Raw genomic sequence first — 27926 nt, 5'->3', positions numbered from 1 at the left:
CGCCATGCTAAGGTAGTCATAGAAAACATTTTCAAGAGACTGGCTACTTTTTTTTTTTTGCTAGATTTTTTTTTTTCCAGTAGGTTTACATTCAAAGCAAAACTGGGCAGAAGGTACAGAGATTTCTCATATACCCTTATATAGGTGGTTAATGTTTTTAAATATGTAAAATCTTAAAAGACAGACACACAAAAATCCTACCAGTCAATTGAATCATACCAATAAATGCCTTATTGAAAAATCTGAGTTTCAGTCAGGTTTAGAAAATTTATTAAAAAAAAAAAGACATCAAAATAAATCTGTGTCTAATTAAAACCAGAATTACCATAAAACGATAGTGTCTGATATACTTTGTTGCCTCAATTTTGTCTTTGTCTTAGGCTTCTCCCTTATTAGAAAATCTAAGGGAAAAAATCAGCAATAAAATAATCTTCATGAAAAGTCTGAGTGGTCTAAGAAATTTAAAAACAGAGAAGTATTTTCAAGTGTTTGTTGTTTTTTTTTTTTCCTGCCACTGCATAATCCTATACCTGCTTACCTTCAGGAACCACAAAAATAAAACTGTGCCAGCCCTACCTCAAGCTATAAAAAAAGAAACATCAAAATGACTCCCCTTTGTAAACCTTAACTTCCACTCATAAACCCGTTTTTCAGCATGTTCTCTTACCTGAAAAGCGGTGAGCAGGCTATAAACTTCACCTGGGCAGAAAGAGGATCTTGAAGCACGCCTGGTGCAGGCTGAGAACTGCAAGGATAAGCTCACTCTTTCCAGAAGGGAGACTCGGCATGAGCAAGCCCCACACAGCCAGCACACGTAAGGACTCTCCCTGCAGCGTCCCAGCCCTCGGCCACAAAGTGAGATGCTGGACAAACCGTGCCCATAGCCACAACAAAACATCCAGACACAGCGGCCAAGAAAGACTCTTTTCACTATTCCAAGCAGAACGACAAATACAGCCAATGCTTTTGGCCGGCGTCTTGCCAAGCATCTGCCCATGAATGAGTGAGTGCCCCGTACACGAGAAGTGCCACTTGCCCAGAGGCTAGGGCTTCTCAGCAGGAACAGGGAAATCTGAATCCTCCACCAGAACTCATCGTCCCAATACGTCTTTAACTTCTCTACAGTGAAGGCTACGAAAATGCAAGCTATGAACCTAATGGAAAGCCCAACTGACTGTCCATTCAGGAACTGGGATAACTTGTGAGCTGCTAAGAGTCTTTGTTTCAACTCCCCCATCTGGCTGCCATCTTTCGCCTGTTTCCCTGTGTAACACCTTCAGGATTCAAGAAAGAAAGTAGATTTTTTAAACTCTTAAGTTACCAGTAGCGCTAATCAAAAGAAAAATAGATAAGAACTAATAGCTCGAGTGAGATCTGGAGATTATACTCCTTCCACAGATAGTAAAATGTGGATACTTTGGTCCCAGAAATATATCTCAAGAGGATTTTAATTCTCCATCAAATTAAAATACTCACACACACACACACACACACACACACACACACACTTACAAGTCCCCTGATTTATCTGCCCACAAGCACTAGCATGACAAATTTTTTTGAAAGGTTATCTTTTCCCAAAATGTGCCAGAGAGTGTAAAATACTTCACAAAACAAGGTTTCAGGGTGAAATTTTAGGGTGGTCAATCTATACTAATGTCAATAGAATCCTATACAGCAGAAACTTTAAAAAATTGTGTATGTACTGCATCCCAATTATTTAACCATGGGACCCTTTATTTGTGGGGCATCCAGAGGGAATTATATTTTTTCAGACAGACTTGGAAGTGCTAATAATTTTAGATTCACTTGCCCGTTTTTATGGAACATACCTGACACTGGGATGACTTTTCAAAGCACTTAGAAAAGCCCTTAGATTACAAACCTTCCCATCTACCTCCAATTTGTACTAATCTCTACGAAATTCCAGTGAGATCAATTTCTAGATTACTCAATATTAATAGAGTAAACATATTTTAAAAACAGAAGCATGAGAAATGGGCTATACATGTATTTCATGGGCGTCTCCTTCATTCCACCCATTATGCTGGGAAACAAGGGACACCCTCAAGCAGCCGGACCTTCTGCTGGAGCCCCTGCAGCTACTCTGGCGGGTGTGTGGTTGCACATCAGACCTCAGAGACGAACATTCAGCCAACATATCCTACAGAGAGGGCACCCCAGCCAAGATACCAACCGCAAGGCAGGAGTAGCCACCACCCAAACCCAACACCTACTGCATCCATGTGTGTACATTTCAACGACTCTACAGGCAGATTCAAGGGGAGGAAACTGAGTCAGATCCCTCCAGCAAACCACACGTAGGACCCAACTCCCCCGTCCAGCACCTCCTCCCCTCTCCAATCCCAAAGCCCTGCACACCCAGCAAGCCTGACATCCTTCTGTTCTCATTTAGGTGGAAAAGCAGGTTTTCGGGATAGATGGGCGGTTCACAGCTGCTCCACTGAAATAACTGAGGCACACTGACCCCTCACTCATCTGCCCTGACTACTCCAGAACTACTGCACACGAATCATTTTTCCAGCTCATGTCCCTTTAAAGATCAACATCTTTCTAAAATGAGGTTTATTCCCCTTATTGTTCTACTAAGATATTTAACCTTTAATTTAAAAACTATGTCTTTCATTCATGAATCCAGATTCTACTGAATTATAAGCATAATATTCTCTCAACTATAATAGGTTGAGAAAATTATTTTAATTAAGAAATGATCCAGGAAGCATGGGATGGTATTTCAACACCCGTGAAACAGCAATACAACTGCTTATTTTAAAAAATCATGTCACAAGGCTATATTAGAAAAATACAAACTCCAGTCCCTCAGCAAATGTCATGATTAAGAAAAAGCTGCATATCATGATATTTAAGTGCACATTCTCTCAGCCACTCCTTACTAAGGACTTGCTCTGTAGCAAAAGCAGGAAGTTAAACAGTCACTGTTTCCTATGAAGAACATGTATCTGTGTCCTGTTATAACAAATAGATATAGACTGGGATGTCTTAAAAATTAATTGTGAAAGCGCCACAAGTTTATTTTAAAAGTTCAGACCATAGAAGGCGTGAAATCAATAGCCAAAACTCATAAAAGTAAAAACTCCCTCCATCTTCCATATTAATAACAACCACTGCTGTTTCAGTTTACATTTACTTGTGATCACTTTGTTTTAAATGACTCAGATTCTAAGCACAGTTTCCTTCTAATGAATGAGTTTATTCCATTTATGTTGTGGTTTCTAATAACCACGTGGTTCCCCTTAATTCTATTATTCCATTCTGTTAGGCTTCCTGGCTTGACATTTTCTTTTGTTCTGGTTTTTGCAACATAATTATTTAAATATGAAATGGAAGTCAAACAATTATAATATGCAGACTGTAATGAAAATGTTATAAATCTTCTCACCACACACACAAATAGTAATGCTGTGGGGTAGAGGAAGGAGGAGTAAATTCCGAGTTCAGGATTAACAGTGACAGATCACTATCCATACACAACAAGGATACACTGTACAGCACAGGAAACAACACTCAATATTTGGTAATAACCCATAAAGGAAACGTCTGTGGACTCCCCTTGTGGCTCAGATGGTGAAGAATCTTCCTGCCAATGAAGGAGACGCAAGTTCCATCCCTGAGTCAGGAAGATCCCCGGAGAAGGAAACGGCAACCCACTCTAGTATTCTTGCCTGGGAAATCCCATGGATAGAGGAGCCTGGCGGGCTACAGTCGATGGAGTCGCAAAACAGTCAGACATGATTTGGCGAATAAAACAACCTATGTGTGTGTGTGTGTGTGTCTGTGTGTGTGTGTGTGTGTGTGTCTGTGTGTGTGTGTGTGTGTGTGTCTGTGTGTGTGTGTGTCTGTGTGTGTGTCTGTGTGTGTGTGTGTGTCTGTGTGTGTGTGTCTGTGTGTGTCTGTGTGTGTGTCTGTGTGTGTGTGTGTTTGATTCAATTGCTGTACATCTGAAACTAACACAACACTGAAAATCAACTATATTTCAACTTTAAAAACGGTAACACTATGAGGTGATGACTGTGCTAAGTACCCTTACGATAGCAATCATTTCACAATATATATGCATATTATACATCCTACTCATACCCATAAAATTTATACAATGTTACATTTGAATGTCAATTACATTTCAATAAAGCTGGAAAAACAAAAGGTACAGTAACTATTAAAAAAGAACATATTATACATCTCAATAATACAAAAATGATAAGTAATATAATTAAGAAGGCTAGAGGAAAAGATGGGAGGAATACAAATGTGCTATTTATTTAAATCTTCATATCTAGGAGCCAACAGGCCCTGTCTAAAGTTAATAAATCAATGAGCATAGAATTTTTTTATATTATTATTCACATTTATAGTAATTTATCACCACAAACAAGTAAAAAGCACAACATAAACCTAAATTATAGAAGGAAAAGGAAGAAGAAACACAGGGGTTATTAAATAATCAAGAAACAAAGGAAAGATCAAACCAGGAACAGGGGCTGCCGCCCAGAGACCCACCTATGCCTCCAACCTCTCTCTTCCATGCAAAGGCTTTGGTCTGGCAGAGCCTCTGCCTCCAGGGGTTTTAAGAGAGACATACTTTGATTTTCCCTGGGTTTGCTCCAAATACCACCAAATTTGGTAGATATTCTTCAGTCTTTTGGATTATAGCCATTTCCAACTTTTAGTGAAGTTTTCCTCCACTTTTAACATTTTTTTAATATCCAGAGTTTCAGGGAAGCGAACAGACATTTCTACTTAAAGTATTTTCAAGAGAACCCCACCTCCCCCCCATGCTGATTATTATTTTTTCTATGCTTCAATTCTCTCTCCACTATGCCCCTCTAACTGCCTCTTCCCAAGGGACTCGCAAGAGTCTTCTCCAACACCACAGTTCAAAAGCATCAATTCTTCAGCGCTCAGCTTTCTTCACAGTCCAACTCTCACATCCACACATGACCACTGGGAAAACCAAAGCCTTGACTACACAGAACTTTGTTGGCAAAGTAATGTCTCTGCTTTTCAATATGCTATCTAGGTTGGTCATAACTTTTCTTCCAAGAAATAAGCGTCTTTTAATTTCATGGCTGCAGTCACCATCTGCAGGGATTTTGGAGCCCAAAAAATTAAAGTCTGACACTGTTTCTACTGTTCCCCCATTTATTTCCCATGAAGTGATGGGACTGGATGCCATGGTCTCCATTTTCTGAATGTTGAGCTTTAAGTCAACTTTTTCACTCTCCACTTTCACTTTCATCAGGAGGCTTTTTAGTTCCTCTTCACTTTCTGCCATTCACTTACTGTGACACGATAAACAAGCAAATGTTCAGGTTCAGACAGATCTGCCCCCTCTTTCTCTCCTGCAAATCCTCAAAACACACAAAAATTGTATTTTTTGCTTCCCTTTTATCCCCCAAGTCTACAGATCAAAACCAAAAGAATAGCGCCCTTGGTCCTTCCAACCAAGTTTAAAGCCTGCAACCCAGTAAATCTATTGTAGTCAGCTCACTGCTTGCTCTAAGGAACAGAGAACAAATTAGCAGAGAACATTACTTTAAAGCATGGTAATGACATTCTAACAAACACTGCAAGTGTTTCAGCCCACATACATCATCCACCTAGGGAAATAAAAAGCAAACAAACAAAAATTGACAAAAACAAAAAAAGGAATACACTGAGAAACAACAAAAACCATCACATGAACTTACATACTCAGCAATGTTCCTCTAACTCTTCACGCTACCTGCGTCCAACATCTTTTATTATATCACTGACTATCAGTGTTAAAAAGGCAGTTTGTCAATATGATCAGAATTATTGAATCATATGTTATTAATAACTATCAGTAAAAGGTAGAAAAGGTAGTTATCTTTAAAGTTAGAACATAATTCACAGAACAAAATGCCTCCTAGGTTCTTTTGTTTATTCTAAATGCTTATTCTACTCCAAGAAAAAAAAACAAACAACTCATGGTTTAAGCAATATCAGATATCATTCAAAAGAGATTATTTTTGTCTCATAATTTAGAATCAGTAAAATACATGTCAGAGAACATTATTTGTCAACTGGCAGTGCTCTGTGGTATAATTCAAACTTTCTTATCATGACCAGTCAAACACTGGTGATCTAGTATGTAGTTAAGTTGGACAGCATGAAGCTGGGACCTGACATACCTGGGTTGGCATCAGAGTTCTTTAATTTCGGGTGAGTTACTTAACCTGTCTATGGTTCAGATTTCCCACATTTAACAGAGGATCAAAATCACCACAGCACAGGGTAAGTGAAATTTTTAAAATAAAATCTATATAAAACACTATATCATCTGGCATATAGTAAGCACTCAATAAACTGGGATAATGACTCACGACTGTCACCGACTACTATTGCTTTCACATGCTATTGCCAGCCTCTCAAACAGCTGTGGGGGAATCATCACAGTCATTTCCACAGAGCTTCTCAAGCTTTCGTGTGCACCCAAATCACCAAGGGAATTTTGCTGAAAAATGCAGACTGTGCTAGAGGTTGGCTGTGGGGCCTGAGATCTTGCATTTTAACAAGTTCACGAGTGATGCTAATGTGGCCAGTCCTGGGAGCATGCTTTGAATATGAAGGACCTGGACCACCCGGATATCCCCCATTCCACACACACACACACACACACACACACACGGCTGAAAATCTAAACACTGAGTCCACAATCCAACATTACCTTCCCTGTTAAAACAGAACTTTTCCCTCACAATTGGTAAATGCTATGAAGCACTTGAGATAATTGCTAAATACAGAATACAACCGTAAGAAAGGCAAGGAATGGCTTCACCTGGGAAAAGAATTTGAATTTTTGAATCAGACAGTCCTGGGTTCAAACCCCAGCCCCATTATATGTTCTAGCTATTAACATGTCTTTAGACTAATCACAGGCCTCCTAATAAACTTCAGATTCCTTATGTGTCAAATGGGGATAATAGCATCTCTCGGAAAAATATAACACATCCAAAATAACAGCTGTCTCAAAACAGTTAATATTGATGCGTATGTCCCATGGCCTGGCATACAGTCAGTGCTGAGAACACGCAGGGTGCCTTCCACTCCAGTCGCTCCGGTTCAGCTGCTCACCAACACAGCTCTGCCCTTCCTTCCATTTCCCTCCCTCGGGCTCACACCCTCTCAGGCACACTGCCTGAAGACCTGCCTCCAATGAAACACCTTCTCATGCTATTTCAAGCTGCCAGCGCTAGTAATTTCCCAAGAGAAAGAACCTTATTTCCTAGTATGTTCTATTAATCCTCGAGACCCACAGTCTAGAAGAAAACTATGTTTTCCACATAGCTTCTCTCTGTTCTAAATCCTGACAGGCTCTTTCTTCCTGCACAGACAGAAAGGATAAGGGACAGAAGTCATAATCTCATTCTCTGTGTCTAAAAAGAGCTTGAAAATATCTCTTTCAATCAGAGAAACGTATTGTGGGAAACCAACCACTCACTCCAAGATAACTCTCTATTTTCTTTTTCAGTTCCCCAAACTGTAACTGATTCTATTTCTCCAGAAAGCTCTAAAACACACATACACACCAGTTCTGCTAGGGTTTCCTCTCACCAAGCAAAAATGATTTATGATGCCAAAAACATTAGTTGCCCAATATAACTGGGTTCCCTCATTGATTTGACACATTATTTAAATCCTGAGTGCCTGCCATGCACCCAGAACTATGTCAGATGCCGGGCACCCACTGGTGAGGAAACAGATGTGGTCCGTGCCCTTGAGACTCTAACTACCCTGACCTTCACTGACCTTATTTCTGAAACCAGGACACATTTCCAGAGCTAGTTCTGGTTTCTAAAGCCTAGCCACAGACTGCATCTAAGTAAGAATGCAATAATGCCATTTGTAACAGCATGGATGCAACTACAGAGTACCATACTAAGAAAGTCAGAAAGAGACAAATGCCACACGATATCACTTACACGTAGAATTTAAAATAGGACACAAATGAACCTATCTATGAAAAACAAACAGATACACAGAGATAGAGACCAGACTAGTGGTTGCCAAGGAGGAGGGCCTAGGGAGGGACGGCATGGGAGGCCGGGGTTAGCAGATGGAAGCGTTGATATACAGAAGGGATGAACAGCAAGGGCCTACTGGACAGCACACAGAACTCTGTTCAGTTTCCTAAGAGAAACCATTTTATACATAAAATCACTTTGCTGTATTAATTAACACATCAGAAAGTAACACAACTGTAAATCAATTATGCCTAAATAAACAAAGCCCAGCTGAACTGTTAGAATCCAGCCCTGGCCACAGTTTACTAATCGGACAAAGCATACCACGTCACCTTACATGAACCTGCAGATGAAGAGGTCTCTGTTTTGCTACCGAACAGCGGCCCATCCAGCCCACCATGCTGTCCCAACTGGAGTGGAGTGCTTGCCCCTTGGAGATACAATCCCACAGCAGCTTCAGTGCAGACAGATGTTCCCTTGTTCTTCCCCAAGCTGCCTACGTCTGTTCTCAAACTCTGAGCAGCTAACTAGGCCTAACATCTATTAGAAGTTTTCCAAAGTTCACTGGCACACTGAACAGGAAATAGTTTACCAGCCACATAAGTTATATCCTACATCATGCTGCCTATTTGCAGCTATATTAATATTTAATATTTGTAATATTTTAAAATGGAAATAGGGATTCTGGGTAAGATGCAGCCAGTTTCATTCATCATCTTCCACTAAAACTTTTGTCAAGTAGCATTCTCTCACCCTGTGTAAAAAGGGCACTGCTTATAGATTCATCTTGATTAAGAATTCATATAATGTAAGAAACACCCAAAAATGAAATTAGAACGTGTAGAAATTATGTGATCAGGTAATCAGTAAAAGCTTCAGATGCAGATTATTGTTCACACTGATGAGCCTTAATGATGTCTATGAACTGCTTTTAAGAGGCCTGTGAATTAAAAGGAAGATCCCTCTTCATTACTTAAAAACACATGGAGTTTCATCATTAAGGTTAAACTGGGAGACGAAAAGCCCCTTCTGCTTTTCTTACCATAATCAAAATATAACAACTCTAAATTAATGATGAAGAGCAATATACATAGATAGATAGATATAGATGAGATAGATCTGTATGAAAGAGGACTAAGATGCTAATGTTTCAAACCACTAGCTATGTGTCAAGGTTGAAGCAAGACTTAATGTAAGGCCATTTTCTAAGTAGTTTGGTTTAAATTCAGGGGTAATTACACTTTCTTCTATACATAATAACTTTAGTAAAAAACAACAAAAAAAAACTACCCACAGTCCTTTCCAGAAAGCAACCTAGAAGGATCTTCTAGGACCAGAAGAATTACGGAGTGACTTTAGGGTTAATAATTCAGACAATAGCTTTCCCTGGACAGGCTGAACTGAAAGAGGCCTGAATTCATCTCGGTGTCTTCCGCTTCACTTCCCTTAATTCTGAAGATAGCACCACATCTTAACGTTTTAAAGTGATTCCCACGGAATCAAGAAAGTAGGCTATCCATCTCGCTCACTACCACACACATGCACACACACACACACCCCTTAGGGTGACATTAAAGAGGGCCCTAACTTTGTCTTCAAATTCACTCTAATCTTGGCTCTCTCCTCTTTCTCTCTGAGGACAGTGAAGGCAGGTCTCTGACTCGAGTTTCAGTAAAACTGGCAACTACTTAGGATTGGATGACACTATTTAGTCTGCATTTTTAAATTTTTATTGGCTATCTCAACAATTTGTGGCACAAGATAGTTTTCCAAGGTAATGATCTAAGGTTGCCTTTTAAAATACATGTATGTTTGTAGTTAAACAAAAGTGAAAAATATGAAATAAAAATAGAAGAATAGAAGAATGGCGAAAAGAATGAAGGTAGTATCTGAATGACTGACACTTGGGCAACACCGTAGGGCACCGATTAAAATGGTTTGGATTTGAATATTAACTCTGCAACTCCCTTGCTGTGTACTTTACGCAAGTTACTTAAGATCTCTGTGCCTTGGTTTCCTCATTTATAAAAATAGAAATAATGACAATATTTATTTCAAGGGGCTACTGTGAGGATAAAGTGGTTATTTCAGTAAAACACTAAAATAGTACACAGCATACAGCAAGAATTCCACATAAATTAGTTTTTACTAGTATTTTATAAATATATGTGGGTGAATACTTATTTATTCAAACTCGATCCTGTGACCTGTGAATTATAAGATAAAGAGATTTCTTATGAGTTCTTATATAGGTGAAAAGAAAAGCTCCTTCTGTTTTTCTTTAATTAAAAATGCAGCCAATTAAGGAGTGTTTTAAACTCATGTGACTCTCTAGAAGTCAGAAAATTAAGTGCAGTGTCCTGAATTCCATTATAGTTTCTTCTCCTTTCTGCTTAAAAAATCCCAATATTTCAATCACTAAGAATTGAAAAAAAAAACGTCTGCCGCTCCTTATTCACATGACACCAACCAAAATGCAGTCACAACCAGGCTCATGGTTCCTCTAATCAACATTTTAACGTTCTGATTGTGCAGCATCTCAAGAATTGCTCTGTTTTCTTGAATACTGCTGCAGCAAAGGGCTTTTTTTAAGTTATAGCCACTCTACATGAAATGAATGACTTTTTAAAAATCTGTTTGAATATTGCTATGATCTGAATGTCTGTGTCCCCTCAGTATTCATGAAACACCAAAGATCCTGACATTAGAAGGAAAGGTGATTGGGAGGTGCTTAGGTCATGAGGATGGAGCACAGGATTATTGCTCTTCTAAAAGAGGTTCCAGAGAGCTCACCAGCCCTTACTACCACACGATGATACAAGGAGAGGTCTGCACCCAGGAGAGGGCGCTCCCTCGAACATGCTGGCATTCTGATCTCAGACCTCCAACCTCGGGAACTATGAGAAATAAATGTCTGTTGTTTATAAGTTTCCTAGTTCACAGGATATTGTTACAGCAGCCCAAAGGAACTAAGACAAATGTATTAATAAAGCAAATGGGCATCACTTATTTGTCTTTTTCTCCATATGATTTCCTCTGACCTTGGCTTCCAGGGGAATTTCTCCCTTTGTTCAAGCAGTTCAGTGCGACTCCCTTAAGTGAAATCATAAAATGTAATGCGAAAATCACTCCCATTTAACGCCCGGTGCCTTCTTCACCCCACACCGGTTCAACAGACATTTTGGACTAAAATGGGGAAGAACAGAGCATAGTGCTCAGTGATACTGGATTAGCGACCCCATGGTTCAGCCGAGCTCCGAGTTCACTCTCTGTGTCTAATACGGCTTCTTGAGCAATAAACTTGAGCTGTCCCATCTAATCTCACAACTTACCATCTCCACTAAAACCCAAGTAGTCTCAAAAACAGAAGAAAAACAGAAAAGGAACAACGCGGTAACTATTATGAAGGATGGTTAACAATGAAATTAATGCTGATTGCAGATGTAACTTTCAAGATGCGCAGAGCCCAGTAATCCCTCAAAGAACAGACAATACAACCTGATTGCTTCTGAATGTCAAATCTACCTGCAAGAAATAGCTATGTAAATTGTCAGGGCAGGCTCTGTACTAAAAATCCAAACTTCAGTTTAAAAGTCTAAGTCATTGTTCCCATCCCTCTCAATTCTGTCAAAATAAGACCTTTATTTCTCTCATTTTTAAGTGACTCATCTGGCTAGAGAGGTCTGCGTCACCCTGACTTGTCATTGAACCTTTCTGGGCCCCGGTAGCACCATACCTACCTCACAGGTTTGTGAAGAACTGCACCCAGCACAAGGGTTAGTCCACGTCAGCCTTAGTTATTATGAGCAATGGTGGGGTGTTTTAGATGATTTCTTAAATACACTGAGATAGGATAGCCATGTGCCCATTTTATGGATGAGGAGACTGCACGTTCAGAGGGTTGCACATCACAGAATGTATCAGTCAAGAAATAGTATAAGGGGCTTCCCTAGTGGCTCGGGGGTAAAGAATCCACCTGCTAAGGCAGGAGACACAGGTTTGATCCCCAATCTGGGAAGAGCCCACGTGCCAAAGAACAACAAAGCCCGTGTGCCACAGCTACTGAACCGATTCTCCAGAGCTCAAGAGCTGCAACTACTGAAGCCTCCCAGCCTAGAGCCCATGCTCGATGAGAGAGGCCACTGCAATGAGAAGCCCACGCTCCACAACCAGAGAAGAGCCTGCGCTGCAACTAAGACCCAGCACAGCCAAAGTAAGAAGAAGAAATACATTAAAAAAATTATAGAAGGAAATAGCATCAGATCTCACCTCTGCAACACCTGAAACAAAACTGAAAATTAAACACAAAAGGACCCTTGGCAGAGCCCATGTACTCCAAAGTCTTACCCATCAGCTGGTGACTAAGCTCTGGGAATTCCAACACACTGAGGCAGGTACAGACAACTGATTTAATTCCACTACCAAAGCTATCAAGAAGTTCAATGAATAGAAATTTTGACTGGAGGTGCTGGGTGGAAAGAGGGAAGGAGAAAAGTTCAGACTAACAGTACAGGCTAAGCTTCTCCTCGCTGGGAAACCAGCAGATTGATTGCTGAAATGGCCCCATTTCTCTCCTTCTTTATCTCTCCATGCCCCTTACAATGTGACCTGGAAGCTCCTCTCAACAAGAGATGGAGCTTGGACCTCCAGCTTCATCTGGGCCGATTTTGTGACTTGCTTTGGCAGAATTCAGGCTGTGTTAATTTGGAGCCTTGGCTTCAACAGGCCTCGTGTACTTCCATTCTTCCTCCTGAACCATCTCAGCTCAATGAGAAGCTTGGGACAGCTGCAGATGAAGAGACCATGTGGAGGAAATCCCAGGGTACCAACTGACCAGCCAGCCCCCAGCTGCACCCTAACAAGGGACCACATCCAGCCAAGATCAACAGAGCCAAATCACAACCAACCCCTGACCACAAATGTGCCCCTAGTGACCCCAGCCAAAGCCACAAGAACCACTCAGCCAATGCATTAATATGAGAAATAATAAAAGTACATTGTTTTAAAGTATTAAACTTTGACATGGGTTTTACAGGAGTAGGCAACTGATACACAGTCTGTTTCACTCCATACTCCAGGCATGAAAGTTTCCCCTATAATGAGCACCTCCAGGCTAAACACTCAGCAAACTAGCTCCGTAAGACAGTACACTTCCTTGAAGTGTTAGTAAGTTTTCCATGGGGTGTAGAAAATCTCATGGACGGAGAAGCCTGCTGGGCTGCAGTCCATGGGGTCGCTAAGAGTCGGACACAACTGAATGGCTTCACTTTCACTTTTCACTTTCATGCACTGGAGAAGGAAACGGCAACCCACTCCAGTGTTCTTGCCTGGAGAATCCCAGGGACGGGGGAGCCTGGCGGGCTGCGGTCTATGGGGTCACACAGAGTCAGACACGACTAAAGCGACTTGGCAGCGGCAGCAGCAGGGGTGGAGGAGGTGATTAAATAGACGTGGAAACGTTGTAACCCCTAGGCACAGTGCATGGCACACAACAGCTGATCAAGTTACTGAATGACATGAAGAAAGTGTGCTTCTCAAATACCACCTCCTCCAGTAAAGGGTGCCAGAGTCGAGCACACTGCACACCTCTAGAGGTCCTGATGCACATCAGGCCGCAAAAGACACCGAGGATGATGCAGACGACACAAACCAACAAAGTCACCTTTTAACGTTAACACCAACATGTCTGCATTTTCAGTTGAGACATATGTATTACAGTCCTAAATGTGGCACAAATTGCCCATCATCACTCAATATCCAGTCTTCTCTTCTCCATCAGTAAGACAGCCTCAAATATGCTCAACTAAACATCACATTTCCAGGCTCTCTTGCAGCTAGGTTAGTACTGGCCACTGAAATACAAATGCAAGTGTTTTATGGAATTTAGGAAGGCGGCAGAAACTGACCAAGCTGCCTACACTAAGAGGGCTCCTTTCTCTGCACATTAGGACTGCAGATATGATGGCCAAAATTAATCTGGCCCCAGAGTGACCTTGAAAATGGAAGCCACACGATTGGGAGGATGAGACAGAAAGACAATAACCTGGACTCTTAACGATACCATGAAATCATGGAGTGCCTAACTCTGATCGTTTTTCCACAAATTTTCACAGTTATTTTACATTTATGTCACAGTTACTTTATATTTTTGCTATATATGGCCCAAACTATCCTGATATGTCAAAGAAACTGGAATCCACAGAACCTTAAGAAATTTCTGACCTTACAGTTTCCTAGACTTCTCATTAGTACCATACACTCAACTTTAAAAAGTACTTTTCTACAGAAAAAGAGGCACTACTTCTATTCAGATATAAGAAACATGACTTAATCTGCTGTTCTCCAAGAACAATGATGAACACCCACTTTCCTAAACATCCACCTTATAGGGCCTTAGATTATTATAAAAATCATTTCTTGATGAAAAACAGCAAAATACTAGGAAGTAAAACCACGCAGTGAATTCTACCCATGTACTGATACTTAGCTCCCTCCCCAATCCCTGCATCACTCAATGGATGAAAACATACCTGCCTTCCCATTGTGACTTCTCCACATGATTCCTCTTTAAACATCCAATTACAAAGAAATTTACATGTTTAGGCGTTTTCTTCAGGGAGATCCAGAAATTAAATCACTTTGCCAACAAGGCCAGGAAAACAAATCATTTGTGTTGTGGCTGAGCCATAAGGCACGCATCTTAAACACAAGCAGAGTCTGCCCAGCTTTGCTCTCACAGAGCCATTTGGGAGAAGATTTTTATGGCAGCAGCTGAAATGTTTCTACCAAAACAACACCTACACTTTGCTAGAGTTATTTTCAGAGGAGAAGGTTTCCCCTACTGCTGTATAAATTGTATAAATGTGTAGTTAAAAGCGTAGGCGCGTGTGAGTCCAGGGCTGCAGCCCTGGCAGGGGCACTCAGCTGTCACTTCATGGCGGGGTGACCTCGGGCAGATTGCTTAACCTCCCTGACCTCGAGTCCTCCCCATCACACAGGAATCTCAGCACGCAGAGAGCTGTCCTGAGAACTGATGAGATAATGCGTGCTTAGTCCCATTGCTACATCTTAAGTGTTCAAAAAGCAAGTGCTGTGTGAATTCTTATCAAATCGTATGTGGAATTCCTGTATATTTCAAAAACTAAGGATATAAGAATCTACAGGCAAGTCATATTTAAAGATACTACATTCAGTTCAGCTCAGTCGCTCAGTCGTGTCCAACTCTTTGTGGCCCCATGGACAGCAGCATGCCAGACCTCCCTGTCCATCACCAACTCCCAGAGCTTGCTCAAACTCATGTCCATTGAGTCGGTGATGCCATCTAATCATCCCATCCTCTGTCATCCCATTCTCTTCCTGCCTTCAATCTCTCCCAGCATCAGGGCCTTTTCCAATGAGTCAGTTCTTCACATCAGGTGGCCACAGTGTTGGAGCTTCAGTTTCAACATCAGTCCTTCCAATGAACACTCAGGACTGATCTCCTTTAGGACTGACTGGTTAGATTGCCTTTCAGTCCAAAGGCATCACATTACCATTAAAATAAAAATATAAATATGTTTAATAATGTCTGTGTAGAAGCCATGGAACCTTACTGACCCACAGGCCACTTATGCAGCTTTACCTGGACTCTCCAGTATGAGATCATGGACAGGAAGTTAAGAAAAACCAAATTCTTAACTAGATACTATAAAGTCCACTAATTGGACTGCTATATTTAATCCATCAACAATGATTCCTAAGACTGTTATGCCTTCATCAAGCAACACCCTTTTCAAGGATTAACTCTCTCACAACCGCACACATGTGGAGACGTGCCATGGACACTGATGCAATGACCAGACCTTACCTGGAGCCTGAGGATCTGACTACCCCGCTACTCCGAGCTCTCAGGCAGAATGCAGAAAGCCGCCCTCCACTGGAGAAAACGGCTCCACCTAAGGTCAAGCACACCCCCCGGAAGCTCCTTCAATGACCCAAGCTCCTTCAGTGAATAAAGGTTCAACCCACTTTAGAGCTCCCTGTGGACCAAGGCTGCTGCTAAGACTGCATCACAACTCAGCTTCCCCCTCTGCCCAATCCCACATCTCTCCTTTCCCCTCCACAGGTGTTCATCTTAAGAGACAGCATAGGTACTGTAATAACTTTCATTTTTCAGATGAAAACAGTGAGTCTCAGAGAGGTTAAGAAAGTTGCCCAGCCACACAGTGAATGAGTGATCTGGCTGGAACTAAAGCCCAAGCATTCTGCTGCCAGAGCCCAGGCTCTAGACTTACTCTGCTCTACCGCTCAGCTGCCTTCCCTGGTGGCTCAGATGGTAAAGAGTCCGCCTGCAGTGCAGGAGACCCAGGTTCAATCCCTGGGTCAGGAAGATCCCCTGGAGAAGGGAATGGCAACCCACTCCAGTATTCTTGCCAGGAAAATTCCATGGAAAGAGGAGCCTGGCAGGCTATAGTACATGGGGTCACAAAGAGTCAGACATGACTGAGTGACTAATACTTAACATAACCATTCAATTACATTTACAGATTAATATCCATAAAATAAACTGGTTAAAACTGGTTTTTGTTCTCAGAGCAGATTACAAAAGGCAAATCAGAATGAGAGAGTTGCATGAGAAGGCAACTCTCCGGTTATCGGTCAAAGACAACCAGAAAACAGAAAACAGAAGCCACTCCAGAGCTTTCGAGCTAAGAGCCTGGTTCCAGAGCGCTGGAAGGGCTGAGCGGCCACAGAAGGAACACGGAAGCAGTCTAAAGACCAGCAACCATGATCAAGAGAGCTGACAGAAGAAAGAGGTGTCACAGAGCCCGGGGACTGGGGCCAGCCCACAGAACTGGACCAGGCTGGGCCACTAGGTCTGGAGGGCAGAAGCCACGGGGGAGACCCTGCTGTCCCAGAGATACCAGAGAAGCAGAAAGGGCTCAGCGAGACGCCTCGTCTCTCTCCTTGGCCACTGGAGAGCAAGGGGGCTGGGAAACGCAGCTCCTTGTTAAATGGACCAGAGCAGGAGATGCTCAAGAATGGGTCTGAGAACAGGTCCACCTGAGCGGCCCCCAGATACAGTTACTCAGCTGACAGTGAGGAAGTGTGGAGACGCAACCTGAAAATAACGCACAAGAAGTTTAAAAGTGGGAACTCTCTGGAGGGCTAGCGTTTAGGAGTCCAAGCTTTCACTGCCAAGGGCCTGGGTTCCATGCCTGGTGGGGGAATTAAGATCCCATAAGCCATGTGATACACTCAAAAAAAAAACATTTTTTTAAAAGTGTATCTGTCAAAGCTTAGTTTGTTTGTTAACGTACTCGAGCAGCAACTAAGCAAACAAAATAACGACAGAAAATGCCTTTCACTACAAGGCTCTTTGGGCTTCCCAGGTGGCTCAGTGGGTAAAGAATCCATCTGCAATGCAGGAGACATGGTTCAATCCCTAGGTCTGGAAGATCCCCTGGGAGAGGGCTTGGCAACCCAATCCACTATCCTCACCTGGAGAATCCCACGGACAGAAGACCCTGGTGGGCTACCGTCCACAGGGTCGCAAAGAGTCAGATATGACTGGAGCAACAGAGAACGCACACAGAAAGCTCTTTACAAGGCGGTTGCCGTATCACCGCACTGTCCAACGACTGACATCTAAATGGGGGAAAAGTTTCCACTGCAGCGAGTCCCCTGCATACAGAGAACGCTCAAAGACGCAGACACGCCCTGTATGTATGCCAGCTGCCGTGCTGTATTCCTGCACTCTACAAGGCTCTGTACTGTAACACTTAACATGCTTTCTTGAGTTTGTTTCTTATGTTTGTTTGTGTGAAAAGTATTAGAAACCTATTACAGTACTATATAGTCGATTGTGTTAAGCAGGTACCTAGGCTATGTTGGACTTACTGACAAATTGGACTTACAAACACACTCTTGGAAAGAAATTCATTCTCACGTAGGGGAATTGCTGCATTTTCTAAGTAAATCAGGAGAATATACATCATATTTGTGGAAGTAGTTCCATCATAAAAATATCAAGTCTATTTGGTAATGATTAACTGGAGAGCATTTCCTGAACAAAATATGATTTATAGAGAACAAATTATTCCCCACCCATGTCAGCTAAATTAGTTGTTACCATAGCTCCTATTCTGGAAGGCTAAATCCGCCTTCACAATTCTATCTGCTGTTTGACAAATAAGAGCTGGAGCACAAACCCTCTCCTTTCTTCTCAGAAGTCCTCCACCGACTTTTCAGATGCGGCAGAAGTCCTTGAGGGTACGGAGGGGTCAGAGGAAAGAAAAGCAAAACGTACCACTAAGGATCTCCGCCAGCACCCGCTCCAGCAGCACCGACACTAAAACAGCACCCGCGTGGAGATCAGCCTAGCCCTGTGCAAGGGCCACGTGCCGACCCGTGAAGCGTCCCACACTGGGCTCTCCCTAATGTTCACGGGAGAGGAGAGGAAGACTCCAGCCAGTGAAATGACCTCCTCCATTGACAGCCCTCCCTGCTTCAGAACACACCCCCACTTTTCTCACCCCCCCCAAAAAAAAATCTCCGGTCACAGAGCTCAGTTACAACTCAATGTATAACCATTTACTTTGCCCTTGCAAAGACCTCGAACTTTAATTTTAAAAATTATTTTGATTGCACTCCCTCCAAAAAGAATGTGATTTGTTCATATACAAAGACTGTAAACACAATTTCATTCCCTTCCACCTCCTCTCCTTCCCCCTCAAACACAGTTCCTTTGAGGTTACTAAAACCCAACGGCTGGAGACAACATCTAGGTTCCAGGTTGAGTTTGGCTTCTGCCTAGCTGTGCAGTTTTAGTCTGGTCAATTAACCTCGCTGGGCCTCTGTGTTTTCATTCCCAACATAACGCAACTGGAACTAGCTGATGGCCACAACCCTTTTAGTCCTGAAACAGTTCCACAGAAAGATAACAGAAGTCCTGCGGGGAACCGGATGAGCACTCTCTCACTTGACCTGGCCCAGACAGCTATCTGTGAGATTGCTTATCAGAACTCGAAGTACAGTCTGTGGCCAGGCACAACACAAAGTCTGAGCTCAGTCCTCACGCTCAGTGGTCTGTGATCTCGCCCAGCATTCTCAAGTTAGGTCCCAGGGTTCTGACTGCAGAGAGCCAGGTCTCGTCCCTCCCTGGAGCTACTCACTCTGCTCTTCTGGCCCAGGATATTAACAAACAGGACACAAGCAAATGCTGGAAAGTACATGTGCTGTTGGGCTTGCTCTCACTCTTGCTGCTCTGCCATGGCCAGGAGAAAATGCCAGGTCTAGCGAACAGCAGAACGAACGCCACACACAGCAGAGACAAGGCATCCCAGTCTTCCTAACCAAGCAGTGCTAGATCATCCAACAGCCAGCTGAACTCCCAGCCATATGAGCCAATCCAGCTAAGATCGAAGACCTGACTGCCCAGCCCACAGCTGACCAGACACATGTGAGCGAGATTAACTGAAACCAGCCAAGTCCACATCAAGATCAGCTGAACCGCCCAAACTTGCAAGTTAAATACTTTTTTTTTTTTATTGTATTCCACGGACATGTTGTAGGTGCTTGTTTGCAGTATTATTGTGGCAAAAGATAAGCAGCTCTCAACCAGACTACAGTGACTATTTCCAAAGTGAAGCTTCCTTAGTAATAAAACACGTGCTACAACCTTAAAGGTCACAGCAGACATGAACGCATTTAAGGCTCTAAGAAGTCCCACATACCAGTAAAAAAAATCTATTTAACTTTGTCTAACTCGTGTTTCTCTTAACCCATTTTACCAGAGAGAAAGAAAGAAAAGAAAGTGAAGTCGCTCAGTCGTGTCCGACTCTTTGCGACCCATGGACTGTAGCCCACCAAGCTCCTCCGTCCATGGGATTCTCCAGGCAAGAATACTGGAGTGGGTTGCCATTTCCTTCTCCAGGGGATCTTCCCAACCCAGGGATCAAACCCAGGTCTCCCACACTGCAGGCAGACGCTTTAACCTCTGCACCACCATTTTACCAGAGACCCCATCAAATTCTCCCCAAGCCTTTCATCCCAAGTCTGGGTTGAGTCTCTATCCAATCTTCTTAGGGTTAAGCTATATATTTTATTGTCTCTTCCAAGACACTTAGTGGACCCTTCAAAAACAAAACAAAAATCTTACAAGTATTTTGAAATTATGAAGGCTTATATTGTTTATAACCAAAGTCTAATTAGAAATAAAGGGAATGTTCTATGAATATCTGAAACCCATACATTTGTTGTTATTTAGTCGCTCAGTCGTGTCTGACTCTTTGCGACCCCACGGACTGCAGCCCATCAGGCTCCTCCCTCCGTGGGGTTTCCCAGGCAAGAACACTGCGGTGGGTTGCCACTTCCTCCTCCAGGGGATCTTCCTGACCCAGGGATCGAAACCGCATCTCCTGAATTGCAGGTGGATTATTTACCATTGAGCCACCTGGAAAGTATCTGAAACCCATACACAGCCTCAGTCTAATTTCAACTTTTTCATTGATTAAAACTTGAAGAAGCCTAAGGCTGACCTTGCCTTCCCTCCTTAACACTCTTGAGAGGGTCCCCAGCGCAGTCCTCTCGTCATTCAGACACTTGCTTCAGGGCCCTGATGCTTTGTCCATCGCCTCTCCCACCATTCTTCCTCCCCTCCGTCTCCTCAAGAGCTTAGTATTCCTCTGGTCTACACACTATGCATGCTGAGCTACTTCCAGTGCCATCAAATGGCCATGAGCTAACCGCTCCAGAGTTTGGTCCTATTTGATGTGACCTTGAATTATGTAGCTTTGAAATAATATGACATTAAAACACTAATATGGTGTCACATTAATTTGAATCAATGTTAAATCTGCCCCAAATGTTAAAATCCTTCAAGAAATGATAGTTTTGAAGCAGGCTGAGCCAAGGGAATGCCAAACTGTTTATAGAGTGGCCACAGGGTGGCGCCATACTAGCTGATAAAAGGAAATAGCCACCATCTTTTGTCAGAATTATTCTTGAGTTAGAAGAGTTCTGAATTTGCAAGGACTTCAGAAACACACCTCTTCTTCTGGAAACTCTTCCTCACCTCGTAACCATACTCAAGACCAATCACATGGCGTTCATCCAGCTAAATTTCAATACATCCTTCTTGCATCACTTGAGACAGTACTTCTTCCCTGAAACCCCTAAAAACAGGTGGTAAGATCTTCCCATGATTGAATTTACCTGATTGTTAACAGTTTTCCACGATAAATGCTTATCACCTGGTCTACTCTCCTTCATGCGAGAGATCCTAGGTTGCCTGGTTCATAGTATATGATCAATGGACGTAAGTTGAGTTCATGTGTGGCTAGATGAATGGATGGATGGATATATGGGTGGATGGGTGGATGTATGTATGCATGTATGGATGGATAAATGAATGGATGGACAGATGAGTCGATGGATAGATGGATGGCTGAATTGACGGGTTGATGGATGGAGAAATCAACAAGCAGGATGGGCTACTGAATAAAACGAGTGATTTTTGCTTGATTTTCTCCCCTGTTCAACCTCAATGAAAGATAATTACAAACACTAGGTAAACAGAGGAAGAAAACAAGAACCTTGATAATCTTATCAGTTGAGTAAGAGCGATCATTATGAATTCAGAATTAAAACCCAGATTACTGAAGTTAGGGCACTTGTCAAAAATACAAAAGACAATCAGGAAAAAACAAAAAACAAAACTCAGGACGCAGTGGCGTCTTTCTTTTCCTAATCAAAGAAACTGTGATGGAAATACATCTTTTATTTTTTGGATATAAACGTGTTAACTCGTTTGATGAAAGTGAAGGACTCACTCCAAGAATTGTGCTACGTAAAGATGTGACCTTTTCAATGGAAAAACAGAGATATAGGCAGGACTTTCTTTGGAGCTCCATGGAGTCAGATTTCCTGCTTCTCATCACAAAACTCTCCAGAGAAACATTTTGTTTCTCACTCACTTTCATCTTGGACACCAAGTTCACTTTCTCAGTTACCCCATGAGTTGTCCTTTTCAGTTAGGACAGAAATGAGTGCAAACACAGATAAGACTTTAAAACCAAAAAAGGCTGGTCTCTGATATTTCTTCTCACGTGTCTTTTGACCCCAGACCAAACACCCAGTATACCTCTGGCACTTTTAGGCAGAGCTAGGAACAGAGAAGGCAGTGGCACCCCACTCCAGTACTCTTGCCTGGAAAATCCCATGGACAGAGAAGCCTGGTAGGCTGCAGTCCATGAGGTCGCAGAGAGTCGGACGCAACTGAGTGACTTCACTTTCACTTTTTACTTTCATGCATTGGAGAAGGAAATGGCAACCCACTCCAATGTTCTTGCCTGGAGAATCCCAAGGACGGCAGAGCCGGGTGGGCTGCTGTCTATGGGGTTGCACAGAGTCGGACACAACTGAAGCGACTTAGCAGCAGCAGCAGCAGGAACACTGATTTAAACATCTGGCCAACTGACAGACTTGACCCTTTATAGACAGTATATTGAAAACAAGGACTTACAGTGTTCTCACCAGCCAGAAAAACCCAAAACAATTTTTGTGAATCATTTTAACCCTCAAGGTAAGCAAAGGCATAATCTGCTGCTGCTGTTTTCCAAGTTCCTTTGTGCCATATTTCCCTAGGGTCTGAACTCTCTTAAAAAGCCCTACCTAGAAATACAAATGAGAACCTGGCCCTTTAGTCATATCATCAACAAACCACATCAATCTTGGTGTCAGGGAACACCATAGTTGGCTTCTCCCAAATCTCAAGCTTCAAGACATGGTTAACAGCCAGCTTCTCGGAGCTGCTCAGTCCTTCAGAAGCTTGTTAAACTTTCAAGAATTCATTTCTGCCTCCTACAGCCTATTTTCCTGCATGCATTCCTTCCAAAGACAACTGCATCTCCTGGGAACAGATGAAAGTGATACCAAATAAAACAAAAGCAAACTTTGGAGGGATCTCTCAAGTCAATGCTCCCAAATAAAGAGCAATTTCTGCACATGGTTCTTCCTTTCTCTTTTTAACCAGCCCCCCCACCACCCCAGTCTCTCAAGGTTGTTTATTTATATAAAGCACCCATCAGGTAACCAAATCAAGATCTCTTCTGCGGAAGGAAGCCCAGGCAGCTGTTTCCCAGAGACCATGAACCATCTCCACTGTGACTCCCAGAGGCACAACTGAATTCACCCTGTGTTCCTTGCCAATGCTATTCCTTACTTGGCCATGAACAGATGCAGTCAGCCCCAGCAATTTCTGCACCCTGTATAGTATAATCTCCTAAAACATCAGCTGAGAGTTTAGGGGCCAAATATTGAAATAGCATCCAATTAATAATCACAGGAATAACGAAAGAATTGCCAAACTGCTATGTGAATTCTGAAGCCCAAGTGGAAGGTCAGCTAAATGAAGCAAAACTATTCCTCCACACCCCATCTATGCACCACCATTTAAAGGTTCCATTTTGCAATGGAAATTTCTGGAACTAGATAAAGTGAGATAGCATTTTTACATTTTAGGTTCTATCCACTTACTCAACATTTACGGAGCACTGATACGAAGATAAAAATTACTGACAGTTGATTTCAAAGATGTCACAATTCCTCTGGAAAAAGCAGCTTCTATCAGAATTTTGTTCATTTGCCTAACAAGTGATTACTGAGTCCCTTCCCTATGCAGGCACTGAGGATGTCACGGAGAGTGATACAGGAAGAAATCCCTGCTCCCCTGAACACCGCTCTGTGGACGACAGCACACAGGTAAGCAAACAGCATGGGACGGGGCGGGGGCTGAAGGAGGGCAGCAGCCTGGACCGGAAGTGCAGGGGCGACCACGTTCAACGGGAGGGCAAGTAAGGCCCAGCTAGCGAAGGCCTGGAGGAGGCAAGGGAACAAGTCCTACAGACACCGAGGAGACAAGCGTTCCGAGCCAAGGGGAAACACGCGGAGGCCGCGGGGTCAGCATGCCCACGAACGTGGGGAGCGGCAGCAGCAAGGGGAGGGCACGGCGCGAGCGCGGGAAGCAGCCCCAGGAGAGGCCCCCGGCGGCCCACGCCCCCAAGGCTTCCGGCCCCTGCTCCGCGTGCAGCCGGGAGCCCCTGCAGGCCAGGAGCAGAGCCGCGGACCCGACAGAAAGGCTCACCTGGGCTGCCGTGTGGACCGAGGCTGCCGTCGGCTGAGGACACAGGCGAGCCGGGCCAAAGGGCCAGTGCCAGTGCCGACCCCGGGCTGAGGGGGGCGCCGACCCCGGGCTGAGGGGGGCGCCGACCCCGGGCTGAGGGGGGCGCCGACCCCGGGCTGAGGGGGGCGCCGACCCCAGGCTGAGGGGGACGCCGACCCCAGGCTGAGGGGGCGGACCAGAGGGAGGAGGCGACACACACTGGGAAACCAGGGGTGCTTTCTACACCAACCAGTAACTCACTGGTCGACTAGATGTCCGTATTTGAAGGTTTCACTATACAAGTCATTTATTTACCTATTTAAATATCTGGTACAAATCTACGTTTGCATTCTGAGGATTTATTCAGTCCCCAGGTTCTGCTGATGTGCTAATTTATATCCCCAGCCTTTATCTTTCAACTACACCCAGTTACCTGCCACCGCTGTCAGACACCTCATTTCTCTGGTCCATGCCACCTGAGCATCCATCCCCAGCCTTGGTCTTGGAGACTGTGGAGCTAAGTTTCCATTCACCCAGGCTCAGCATCCCTTTGCTGCTTCCTTGTCTTCTCCACTGGGAATCCAGACGTGGAACTACCAGTGCTTCCTCTGAACTCTATTCTTCCGTAAGAGTGCAGCATTGTATTTTTTTAATTTTACTGAAGTATACTTGATTTACAATGTTTCAGGTATACTGCAAAGTGGTTCCGTTATACAGACGTGTGTGTGTGTGTGTGTGTGTGTGTGTGTGTGTCTTTAGATTCTTTTCCATTGCAGGTTATCACAAGATGTTGACTGCAGTTCCCTGCGCTGTGCAGTAGGTCCTTGTTGTTTATCTGTTTTATACACAGCCGTGTGTATTTGCTAATCCCAAACTTCTAATTTACCCCTCAACCCCCCTTCCCCTTTGGTAACCACATATTTTCTATGCCTGAATCTGTTTCTATTTTGTAAATTTGATTTGTATTATTATTTCAGATTTCACATAGGAGTGATATCACATGATATTTGTCTCTCTCTTCCTGACTTCCTTCACTTAGTATGATAATCTAGTCCATCAATACTGCTGCAAATGACATGTCATTGTTTTATGGCTGAGCAATATTCTTTTATATATATGTGTGTGTGTGTGTATAATGCATATACATTATACATATTAACCATTTATATGTCCCACATCTTCTTTATCCATTCATCTGTTGATGGGCATTTAGCTGGCTTCCATGTCTTGGCTGTTGTGGACAAAGAGTGCTGCTGTGAGCATCAGGGTGCATGTATCTTCTTGAATTTAGAGTTTCCTCTTTTCTGGATATATGTCTAGGAGTGGGACTGCAGGATTATATGGCAGCTCCATTTTTAGATTTTTAAGGAACCTCCATACTGTTCTCCATAGTGGCTGCGCCAATTTACATTCCTACCAGCAGTGTGGGAGGTGAGCCCTGTTTTGTTCGCTTCCCTTCTTCTCCGTTTCTCCAGCCCCTCTGTACCACCCCACCGCTGTGATGCCAGTACTACAGCCTTCCAGGCAGTCTCGTTGGCTTCAGACTCTCCCTCATCAAAACCCCTTGACAACTATCATCAAAATAATGTTCTGAAAGCACTGATTTTTTTTATGTGACTTCCCCTGCTCGCAAGTATTCAGTGCCTGTAACCTGGCCTCCTAGGATTTCCTGGTGGCTCAGATGGTAAAGAATCTGCCAGCAGTGCAGGAGACCTGGGTTCCGTCGCTGGATGGGAAAGATCCCCTGGAGAAGGGAATGGCAACCCACTCCAGTATCTGGCCTGGAGAGTCCCATGTACAGAGGAGCCTCGCGGGCTATAGTCCATGGGCTTGCAGAGGGTCAGACACAACTGAGCGACCATCACTCACTTAACTTGGCCTTCGAGGGTCTCACCCAAAAGCTGGGGTCCCTCCACAGCCGTCTGTCCTCTAACTTCTCGTCCCTACGCACAGGCACTCACTGCCCTTAGAGAGTGACAGGGCCTTCCTGCTCCTTCTCTCGCCCTTAACTTTCACACACGGCGCTTTCCCAGTCTATAGTGCCCTCCCTTCTGTGCAAACTGTCCTAAATCTACTCAACCGTGGAGATCAGATCGCCATGCTCACCCTATAAAGACATTCACAGCTACCGCAGCCCCTAATCAGGTCCTATCCAGCCCTCTTTATGGACAGCTTCCTTATGAGGACCTAGCGGCACGGACACATACCATGTTTCTGTGGTAGGTGTAAACTTCAAGGTCATGGACCAACTTGTATTTGTTCTTACACCCTCCACTAACACACAAATATTCAATACGTATTTACTGAACTAAGTTATTCCAGTGAAATAAATTAACTGAAACAATATTACCCTCCATCTTAATCTCTGAAAGTGTGGAACTGAAAAACCCTACAATTCATAGTATACAGAATCTTTGAGTAAAACAGAATCTCAGTGATTTCTTACTCTTTCTATTTCTCTTCTGCCATTTTGATTCATCCACATTCACTTTGTTTTTAGATGGTATGCGACAGAATTGGACAAAAAGTTACAGCTGTGGTTTTCTCAAGATTACGCCCACAGGCAAATCTCATCCCAAGCTGTCATCTAACTGGTCTTTGACGTACAGGACGTACAGGACCCTGGCCTCATGGGAGAGTCAGCAGGAATGGGATAAGCCGTCCTGGCCCCACAGGCACCAAGTTTGCCCACTGAGACCTCTGTGTATGGAACTGGGGCCACAGGAGGCTGGAAGCAAAAAAGAATAACGAAGCTGGCTTTTAATTAGGCACTTATTGTCTATTTTTAGGCAGGCATTCCTGCTACATTCCAGAAACTACCACAGAGCCTCTACCAGCATCGTCTTTGCTGCTGTTGTTGTCACGGCCTTCTCGGTGGTGTGGGGTCTTCGCTGGGCACGGGCTCTCTGGTTGCAGACAGCAGCCGCTGCTCTTCACTGCAGTGCTGGGCTCTCATTGTGAGCACGGGCTCTAGGGTATGCGAGGCTCAGGAGTTTGGCACACAGGCTTAGCTGCCTCGCATGTGGAATCTTCCCAGACCAGGGATCGAACCCGTTTCCCCTGCATTGGCAGGCACATTCTTAACCACTGGACCACCAGGGAAGTCCACCACTATGTTCTTAATGACAGGACTTCAGTGACTCCTCAACATCATGGGGCGGTGGGGGCTTCCTGAGAAAGGATGTCCCTGTAGTACCCAAAGCAGGTTGCTCTTAACTTCTCTCCTCAAGACAAAGATCCTCTCTACTTACTCCTTACCTTTGCAAGGCAACTGCTTCTAACTTTCAAGTCACTCAAACCACAAACAACCAACAGCACCACATCAGAGTCCCACGCAGCCACTCACCTTGAGGAGTGCAAACACGGGCCTTCACCTCTAAAGCGCACAGTGCGAGGCAGATGGTGATCGAGCAGCCACACAGGCCCCAGATGACAAACTCTGATCAGTGCGATGAAGGAAACACAGATGGAACAGGGATGAGATGCGGTCCAAGAGATTCCACGCTCCCCTGTGGAAGTGACACTTGGCTGAGGTCTGAAGGGTAAGTCAGAAGGTGACTTACCCCTGACAGGTGGGAAGAGAGGAGAGGCCTCCTGTCCGTGGACAGGACACAGAAGGACACAGGGCAGGAGGGAGGGTGGTTCACAGGAGCAACAAACAATAAAGCAAAGCAAGGCGAGGATGACGCAAGAGATCAGCAGCCAGATCCAGCAGAGCTCTTCTGGGACGTGGAAAGGAAAGAACTCTCTAGCCTCGG

General features: G+C 43.7%; 1 protein-coding gene across 39 annotated transcripts in view; it reads right to left on the bottom strand.

The window, feature by feature from the left end:
* Positions 1–27926, bottom strand: part of PLCB4 (phospholipase C beta 4) — a 474866-nt gene that overhangs the window by 356525 nt on the left and 90415 nt on the right. For 7 of the 39 annotated variants that reach the window (XM_060397120.1, XM_060397148.1, XM_060397125.1 and 4 more), the window contains exon 1: positions 668–19408. The exons of 30 other annotated variants lie outside the window; for them this stretch is intronic. The gene's annotated coding sequence lies outside the window, so the exon portion shown is untranslated. Of the gene's footprint in view, positions 1–667; positions 19409–27514; positions 27678–27926 lie in introns of those variants that run through there. 2 more of the 39 variants (XM_060397141.1, XM_060397143.1) reach the window with 1 other exon arrangement.

The sequence above is a fragment of the Ovis aries genome, chromosome 13 (assembly GCF_016772045.2).
Source record: "Ovis aries strain OAR_USU_Benz2616 breed Rambouillet chromosome 13, ARS-UI_Ramb_v3.0, whole genome shotgun sequence".
Taxonomy (NCBI): Eukaryota; Metazoa; Chordata; class Mammalia; order Artiodactyla; family Bovidae; genus Ovis; species Ovis aries.
The sequence above is the reverse complement of the archived record's forward strand: the minus strand, read 5'-3'. Positions and strand labels throughout refer to the sequence as shown.